Below are 7,945 nucleotides of genomic sequence, written 5' to 3' on the forward strand. Positions count from 1 at the left end.
CCATTCATATTTAATGCAGCAGGTCTAAGTGTCACACTGACTGAGGTGTGAATTACCACGACCAGGCAGTGTAAAATATCATTCAGATTTTCTCACAAACACCTAGTGGCTGTGTAACCTACGACTACGCCAAGCTGAATTCCACTGCTCCTAAATTTAAATGTCGACCGCATGTACCAATTACAGATGTTTAAGCATCCTGCTGTTTTATAGTTTTGAGGCGGTTAGTGACCGCTGCTGTCTCTCAGCGTGGCTCTACAATACTGGGATTAAAATAAGTTTGATGTGGATATCAGTTTCAGGAGATTAGTGGATTAACCCCATCCTGGCAGGACACACAAAAAAGAGACATTCAACATGTCAACATTCCTAGCAGTGTGTGGCTGAAGCACGAGCTCTGGTATTGGTGGAGGCTGAGAGGGTGGGGGAAGGTGATTGGTGGCGGCGGAGAGGGTGGGGGTAGGTGATTGGCTAGCAGTTTCCAGAGATTCACACAGGACAAGAAAAAACATACCATGCAATATTTCAAAAATGGCTTGGCACTTGTCATGTAGTTTCATCGCTTTGTCTTTACAGGAACAAAATGGGCTATTGTTACTATTATGTTTTTATCCTTACGTTCCTTTTTAACCCTGTCAGGTTTGGCTTGTGTAGAAAGTTTGATTTGAAAAAAAAAGAAAAACAAAACATTGGTGGACATTTTCTTCAAAGAGCAGGTGGTGGAGTACTAAGTGACAGTGGACAGGAAGGTTCAGGTTCCCAGCATGCCCTGGGCCGTGGGTAATCCTGTCTAACACGCATGCAAATCCCATCTTGGTGCACACAATGGCCAGTCTGTGCACCCTGACATCACCGCAGAGATAGCGGTTAGCTGGCCGCCACACTTTAGCCCGAGGGGGTGGCTAAACTTTAGCCAGGCCGGCTGTGTTTAGCATCAAAATACCAGATTCATTCAGATTTCATCTGCTCGAGTAAGTGTGATGCTCTGTGTGCTTAGAGAGGACAGCTGGGTCAGAGAAACATTTAGCATTAATAGCAGTTCTTGAATAGTCAATCGTTGGGCGAGGGGGGGGGGGGGGGGGGGGGGGGGGGGTGTTGGACTTTAGCCTGCTTGGTTTGTTGTGGAGACGGCGTCTGAGCTGTTGTGCTGAGACAAGGGAAGGCGTATTCTGTCCTGTCCGAGCCCCCACCACTGCGCACGTCTGTGCTTGTGTCCGCGCTAGTGCTCCAGCAACCGTCTACTTGTGATCCGCTTAAAATGTGTGTGTGTGTGTGTGTGTGTGTGTTTGTGTGGGCATTTCGCCTTTGCCATTTTGTCAGGACGTTTATCCATTTGGAGTTTGGGAGCAGGGAGAGGGCATAACAGCACAGCTGGGGGTCTTCACCACTACCCCCCCCCCCCCCCCCCACACACACACACAAAAACAAAAAAAAATAAACAAAATAAACAAATGGTCCCCTCCATTTGGCACCCTGAGCTGAACCTAGTGAAGAAGACATGTCCATGCTGAGGCCCACAGGAGGACACAGGACAGAGACACGTGACCGTCCCCCAGGACAGAGACACTTTCAGGCAGCTGCCTTCCATCTGTTTGTCACCGCTCGTTTATTACAGAGGGACTTTGTCAAGAGCTTTTATGTTTGGATGTGCACAAATGAATTTCTTATAGCTGTAGACCCCAGATACATATGTATACCCCGAAGGACACCATTTGTGCTTTTAATTTAATGTTTTTGTTTTTTTTTATAAATATATTACAATATGGGCATATAACACACATACTGTACAAGAATACATTCAGATTTAAATGAATAAATTTCTCAAGTCACCTGATATCCCATGAGTTACAGTAAAGCCATTTCCCAGCAAAATCTGGAATACAGACAACAACACTCGGGCCAGCCACAGGTCAACGCAGACCTGAGATTGTCCTTAATTAAATCCGCCGTCCCGTGTAATTCCAACTTCATTTCCAAAGCCTTGTGTAATCTCTGTGTGAATGGCTGTTCTGTGTTCACTGCCACTGCACGTAATACCGTGACCGATTCCACGGCTGAAAAATAAACGGTGAATTGAGACTTCTCGGATTGGATTAAACCGTGCCGCACTCCTCGTCTGATCCGGAGACTAACGTGACACATGCTGTCGGGGTTGTGCGATAGCTCTTGCCTACAAAACTTGTTTATTCATTTCTTTCTCAGCCCATGACCTTATGACATGGCGAGGTTGCTGTTAGTCAGTTCTATGTAGCCTACAGAAGCTTGTTGAAGGTTGCAAGGTCTATCCAAGTTTTCTTGAAAGGAGTAAAGTTTTCATTTGTGCACATTAAAATGCATTTTTCCTCTCAGTGCCAGTAGAGCTGGTTAATATAAAATATATGAAATCAAATACTAAGATAAACATTCTGATCAACTTTATTCACTAATCTTAGGCATCCAGTCAGAAGTTGACAGAGATCCTACTGTGACCCCCCCCATGCTATACAAATTGTGATAAAAAAAGAGGAATCTGCCTCCCTCTCTCCCTCTTTTCTTCCCATTTTTTCCTTCTCTTCTTACTCCTTCTTTGTCCCTCTCCATCTTTCTCTCCTTCCACCCCGCCTCTCTTGTCAAGACCCTTCCTTTGTTGACATCAGCTGGGTATCAATGGCCTCTTTGTGTGCCCCGAGAGTTTTCACTCCAGCCAATCAGATTAAAGCGAGACCTCGGTGGTGTGAGCATGCCACGGCTTTGATGAGACTGTCGCCGAAGGAGCAAAGGCTAATTCGCTCTACCGCCGCATCTGCGTGAACGATGCGATCAATCCGATTTGAGGCTGCTGCAATGTCACTTTAAAGATCTGTTTTCCCTAACTGAAATGAGAAGGTCTCCTTCTTGCTTCTTCTCAATTCGCTCTCGGAGTCGCGCTGACTTTGGAGGAATTCGGAGGCCAACTCTGAATTTATGGCTGGGGTGGAAACTGTGGTTATTGACGTCTGAGGGCGTATTCTGCAACGCGAGACTCTCCCGAGGTCTTGGTGATTCGCCTTCACGCTCTGCTCTGTCGTTCGTTTAAGAGTACGCGGCGGGGGGGCAGAAACACAATCTACCATCTGTTTTTCTTTCAGCGTCATAACTTCACAATTTCATCCTCTGGCGACAGGGGCTCACGCGTCTTTGCCGTTCCGGTACCTGCAGTTAAATCAGACGTTTTTTCTTTCTATTTTTTTACCTTCTTTTTTTTCACACGCAAGCGGCCTGCAGATCCTGTGTGGTGTTATTGCCATAAGCTGCGAGTTTTGGTGGCCAATGGGACTCCGAAGCTGATTTGTTGCCAAACTTGCACCTGGTGCTGTACAGGAAAAGGCTTATATCTGAACGACTGATGTCGAACCCAGAGCACTGCAGCTACGACGGTCTGTACCGCCTGCGTCTGGTTCATCTGCACATCTGCTCGGCTGCTTTGAAGGGTCTGCTGACACACCCAGGAGGATCTGCTGTGTCTCAGCCGCCGGTTGGGTGCCCCCCCGGAACATGAGCTGAACTTCCCTCTCATCTCCAGAGACTAAACAGACCAACAGGTAAACAAAAACACAACCAGAGACACCGCTGTGTTCTTGCCGGTTCGATGAAGACATGATTAAATAAAGATAATTAAGCGGTGATTACCACCGAGTTACAGCACCCAAGAAAGCCACACAGCCACAGGGAGAATGTGCAAACTCTGTGGGCCAGTGGGCCGTCCGGAAATCGAATCCGGGTTCCTATAAGCATGAGGCAGCAGTGCAGTCAATTGTACCAGCTCGCCAAAGAGAGACGGGAAACTGGTTGTATAAAAATAAATGGCAACACCTTTGTTTGAATTCACATAATTTAGAGAAGGTTTGGAAAGGTTTCTTTGAACTTATTATTGTATAGATATACTGATCAGGTCTTCAAACATATGAATGCTCTTCTCATTTTTGTGCTCTCTACCTGTTTTTAAAGGCACAACAGGTAGACTTTGAAATGCTCAAGGTGGTCTGGGGTCTGTGAACGTCCCACCACGTCCCACGGAGCGACGGGCACGGCAGAATGGATGCTTCTGCTCGGATGACTGGGTCCGAGCTCGGCTCAGTGGTCCAGTCCGACAGCCTACAGGGTCACAGGACATGCTGGCCTGCTGGGACCTTTACAGAACGGATGTCCATCTGCCCGCTTTGAACCCGGTTAAAGAAAGCTGCAAAACACATAATTCCAAGCCCCGTCATCCAGACCCGGCCATTGTTTTTAAGATTAAGGAGCTGAAATTACAATGGTCCACACAGGATGTTAGTAGATTATCCTAACAAATAATGATTACAGTCTTTACCTGCAACACTGTAAATCCTATATTTTCACCACAGTAATAAGTCCATTGCAGTGCTTTGAAAGGCCAAGGGCCTGGGGGTGTCTGCAGTCGTATATGATCTCGGACTGATTATCTGTGAAGTGAGACTGGCTTTGAAAGTCACTGTGAAGGTTAAAAGGTTAAGATGGCCGTCACCATCACTATCACCTCAAGAAGCCACATATAACCTTGACATTTGCTGAATGTAATCGTGTGGGAAGGCTGTGTCGTGTTTGCTTTTTAAACCTTGTCACTTCATGTACCATGTGTATGTGTATGTATATATATATATATATATATATATATATATATATATATATATATATATATATATATGTGTGTGTGTGTGTGTGTGTGTGTGTGTGTGTGTGTGTGTGTGTGTGTGTGTGTGTGTGTGCGTGCGTGCGCACAGATATATATACACACACACACGCGCACGTGCAAACAGACATACATTCTCATGTATAGAGAGAGTGAGGGAGAGAGAGAGAGAAAGAGGGAGGTCTAAATTTCGACTACATCTACATCTTATACTATAGTACACTATAGTCAGTCTCTGGAATCTTTACATTATAAAATGTGCACATTTTTCAGATAAACACATAAATGTAAACATAAATGTAAACTTAAAAAAAAAAAGGTCAAGACAGTTACAACCCCCCAAAAATTGCGCAGAAGTTTAGCTTCGAGGACACAATGGCAAATGTACCAGATCCCCTTGATGTGTCGTAATTGGCTAGACTGACACGTCATTAGGATCTTAACGGCATTAAAATGCCATAACTGGCAACCCGTAGTCAGTGCGGGAGCCACACGGGTCAGTCTGCTCTAAAGGCAAACTCTCTCTCTGTGCCTCGGTCCGGCTCCTTTCTCCTGTTGCCATAGCGACCGTTCGGCAAGGACAGGGGTGTTTGTGCGACTCGGCCCTTGGTGAGCGATCAATCATCGCACTCCTTCTCTTATGCCTCCTAATTGCTTTTTGGATCATCTTCAGAAATGCCACACTGCCAGGCCCTTCGTCGACGTCGCTAATTTACGTCTGCTGATTCATTTCAATGCGCTGCACCTCTCCCGAGAAAGCAGCCCACCTTTGATTATGTTTTAGTGGGCATTTCTCCCCGATTTGCGAGTGACCCCCCCCCCCCCCCCCCCCCCCCCCACCGGGTCTCTCTGAAGGTCCAGGGAGCGCGAGTGTATGGTTTGGTCAGAAATGTGTGAGCGGTGACACGCCAGCCCACGATATACGCGTAATCCACCCCTGGATTTCTTCGCCGTTTCCACAAACTTGGCACCATATTCCACGCACGCTAGCAAGGTAGGGTGTAACGTGAACCAGTGTGTTTTGGTTTTGTTTATTTTTGCGCACCGAGGCTAATGGTGGCGGGGTCACCGATTTGCAGGACTTCACGTTGAGGTAATGCATGACTCCTGCTGCACGGTTCCTCCACCAATGGCGGGTGTCAGTCATGAAGCTGGGATCGCCTGCACCGTGGAGATCAGGTGGTTGGGTATGAGGGGAGTGGCATAAAGGAGGAGGCGGGCCTGAGAGGGAGAGCTGGGCGTGGCAAGAGAGAAAAGGGCCACCTAGGATTTATCTCGGCATTTTCCGGTGGTTTCCCCGGGACGGCCTCTGAAGACCACTCGAGCGTAAAGTCGATTGGATTTCGCATGGTGGCGGTCCTCAGCCAGCTGTGTGGGAGCTGGTGGTGACACGGCCCCGCTGAAGCCTCCCGTCCCCATCCTGCCGTGCGGCGTTACTGCTCCACACCGGCGTCAAAGGATAATGCATGGGGTCCCCGGTGGGTCTTTAATTCCCCTTGCAGTTTCTCTGCCTGCCCCCCCAATGATTTACTGGGCTGGCTTTGTTGGCAGGACCTCCAGCAAGGGGGTCGTGACACCCCCCCCCCCCTCCCCCCCAACCAATCCCATCGGCAAACAGAGCGGCTCTAATCTCCTCGTGCCCAGAGGCGTCGGACGCCGGACCTGCAGCCGCCTCCACAAACCGCTGCCCTGGCACCGAACGTTTTCACGTTTCACGTTTAGTGGGGAGGGTCACATGAGCATTCATGAATTCCATTCGGGATGGGGGAGTGGGGTTTGGAAGCAAAGGCAGCCAGGCTTTGCTGGGTGGTTAAGTGTCCCATAAATATAAATCAGTGGTTAAACGCGCCTCTAAAGGCTGATCTAGAGTCAGCAGATTCCTGGACAGCTTGGGCAGTAGTAATAAGAGGCCAGCTGGTGAGAGGAGAAAGATCTAGATCCAGAGAAGACAGCACCATGTCCCATTACACGAGGCCCTGGCAATGTTCCCGCGGCGTTGCATCGGTTACAAGCAAACGACCCGCAGCAAATGGGCTTCATTTACGTTAGCGTGTGCAGTTTGAACATGGGCCCGAGGCCCCGCCCATTTGATTGTGCTCGGGACCACCCACTGCCTGACTGGCTGCTTCACATCACCTGCTCTGCATTTGTTGTGGCGTCCCAACGTCTGCCCAGCACCTTAGGGGCTGTTTTTTTCCTCTCATTATTATTTTTTTACAAATTCCTTTCTTGTAGTCTCTGAGAAGCTGTTACCATTGTGCTTACAAGACTCCAAGTCTTCTATGGAGGTGAAGACACACAGATTTGAAGGCGGGTGGCGCTATAATTGTCCTCGCCCGGTTTTCCATACACCCAGATTTTCACGTTCACATCTTTCAGGTCTCTGAAGATCATCACGATGGAATGTGCAAACGACGGGTTCGCAGTGGCACTTCTGGACTTCCGCCCGAGCGTTTCGCATTGCAGGACTCCACCGCCGTCAGCAGTGCGGGAGCGGCAGGGTCCCGAACAGCAGGCTTGAGACGCCACCGTCCCGCGCGTGGGAGGAGACCGGCCAGGTCAGATTGTCCCCTAGCACACCCTTTCTCCTCCAGGCACCGTGGCAGCGGGTCACGGCGAGAAAGCGCTACAATCCGGGGGCGTAATCCATGCTGGAGCGGCACCGCGTGGGCACTGCAATAATGTCCTGCCGATTCCTTTGTTTTTTCACTTCCAAAAGGTAACCTTCGACATCCGAGTTCACCGAACCTCACAGTAAGCTAATGCGACAGAAAGCACAATTTCGTTTTATCTGGAGAACACTGGTGAGTCTAAGTGGGTTTTTACAATAGAAGAAAAGCTGTGATAACAGACAGTGTAAATAATTTGTTCCCCGTGTAGTCCTTTCCCTTTGTCTGAAGCATTACTGGGCTGCTGGGTATCTGCAGAATGATGGACACGTCTGCTGCGTCTAATTGGAATCACAAGTTGTGGAGCGGACAGAGGAAGAACGTGTCCTGACAGTCAAGAGAATGCTTGCAGGAGACGCTGGTTATAATGTGCTGGAGGAACCCTCAGCCGTACCCATCTTTCTGTTTGTAACACACATGCACAAACACACACACACACACACACACACACACACACACACACACACACACACACACACACACACACACACACACAAACACAAACACACACACACACACAAACACAAACACACACAAACACACACAAACACACACAAACACACACACACACACACACACACACACACACACACACACACACACACAC

The 7,945-nt window shown here is 48.5% G+C and overlaps 1 long non-coding RNA gene across 1 annotated transcript; it reads left to right on the forward strand.

The window, feature by feature from the left end:
* Positions 1 to 1,103: 1,103 nt before the first annotated feature.
* LOC143475384 (uncharacterized) lies at positions 1,104 to 4,336 on the forward strand. The gene is made up of 2 exons (XR_013121005.1): positions 1,104 to 3,560; positions 3,967 to 4,336. It is a non-coding gene; the product is annotated as an uncharacterized LOC143475384 (long non-coding RNA).
* The last annotated feature ends 3,609 nt before the right edge of the window (positions 4,337 to 7,945 follow it).

Source organism: Brachyhypopomus gauderio, chromosome 14, assembly GCF_052324685.1.
Source record: "Brachyhypopomus gauderio isolate BG-103 chromosome 14, BGAUD_0.2, whole genome shotgun sequence".
NCBI lineage: Eukaryota > Metazoa > Chordata > Actinopteri > Gymnotiformes > Hypopomidae > Brachyhypopomus > Brachyhypopomus gauderio.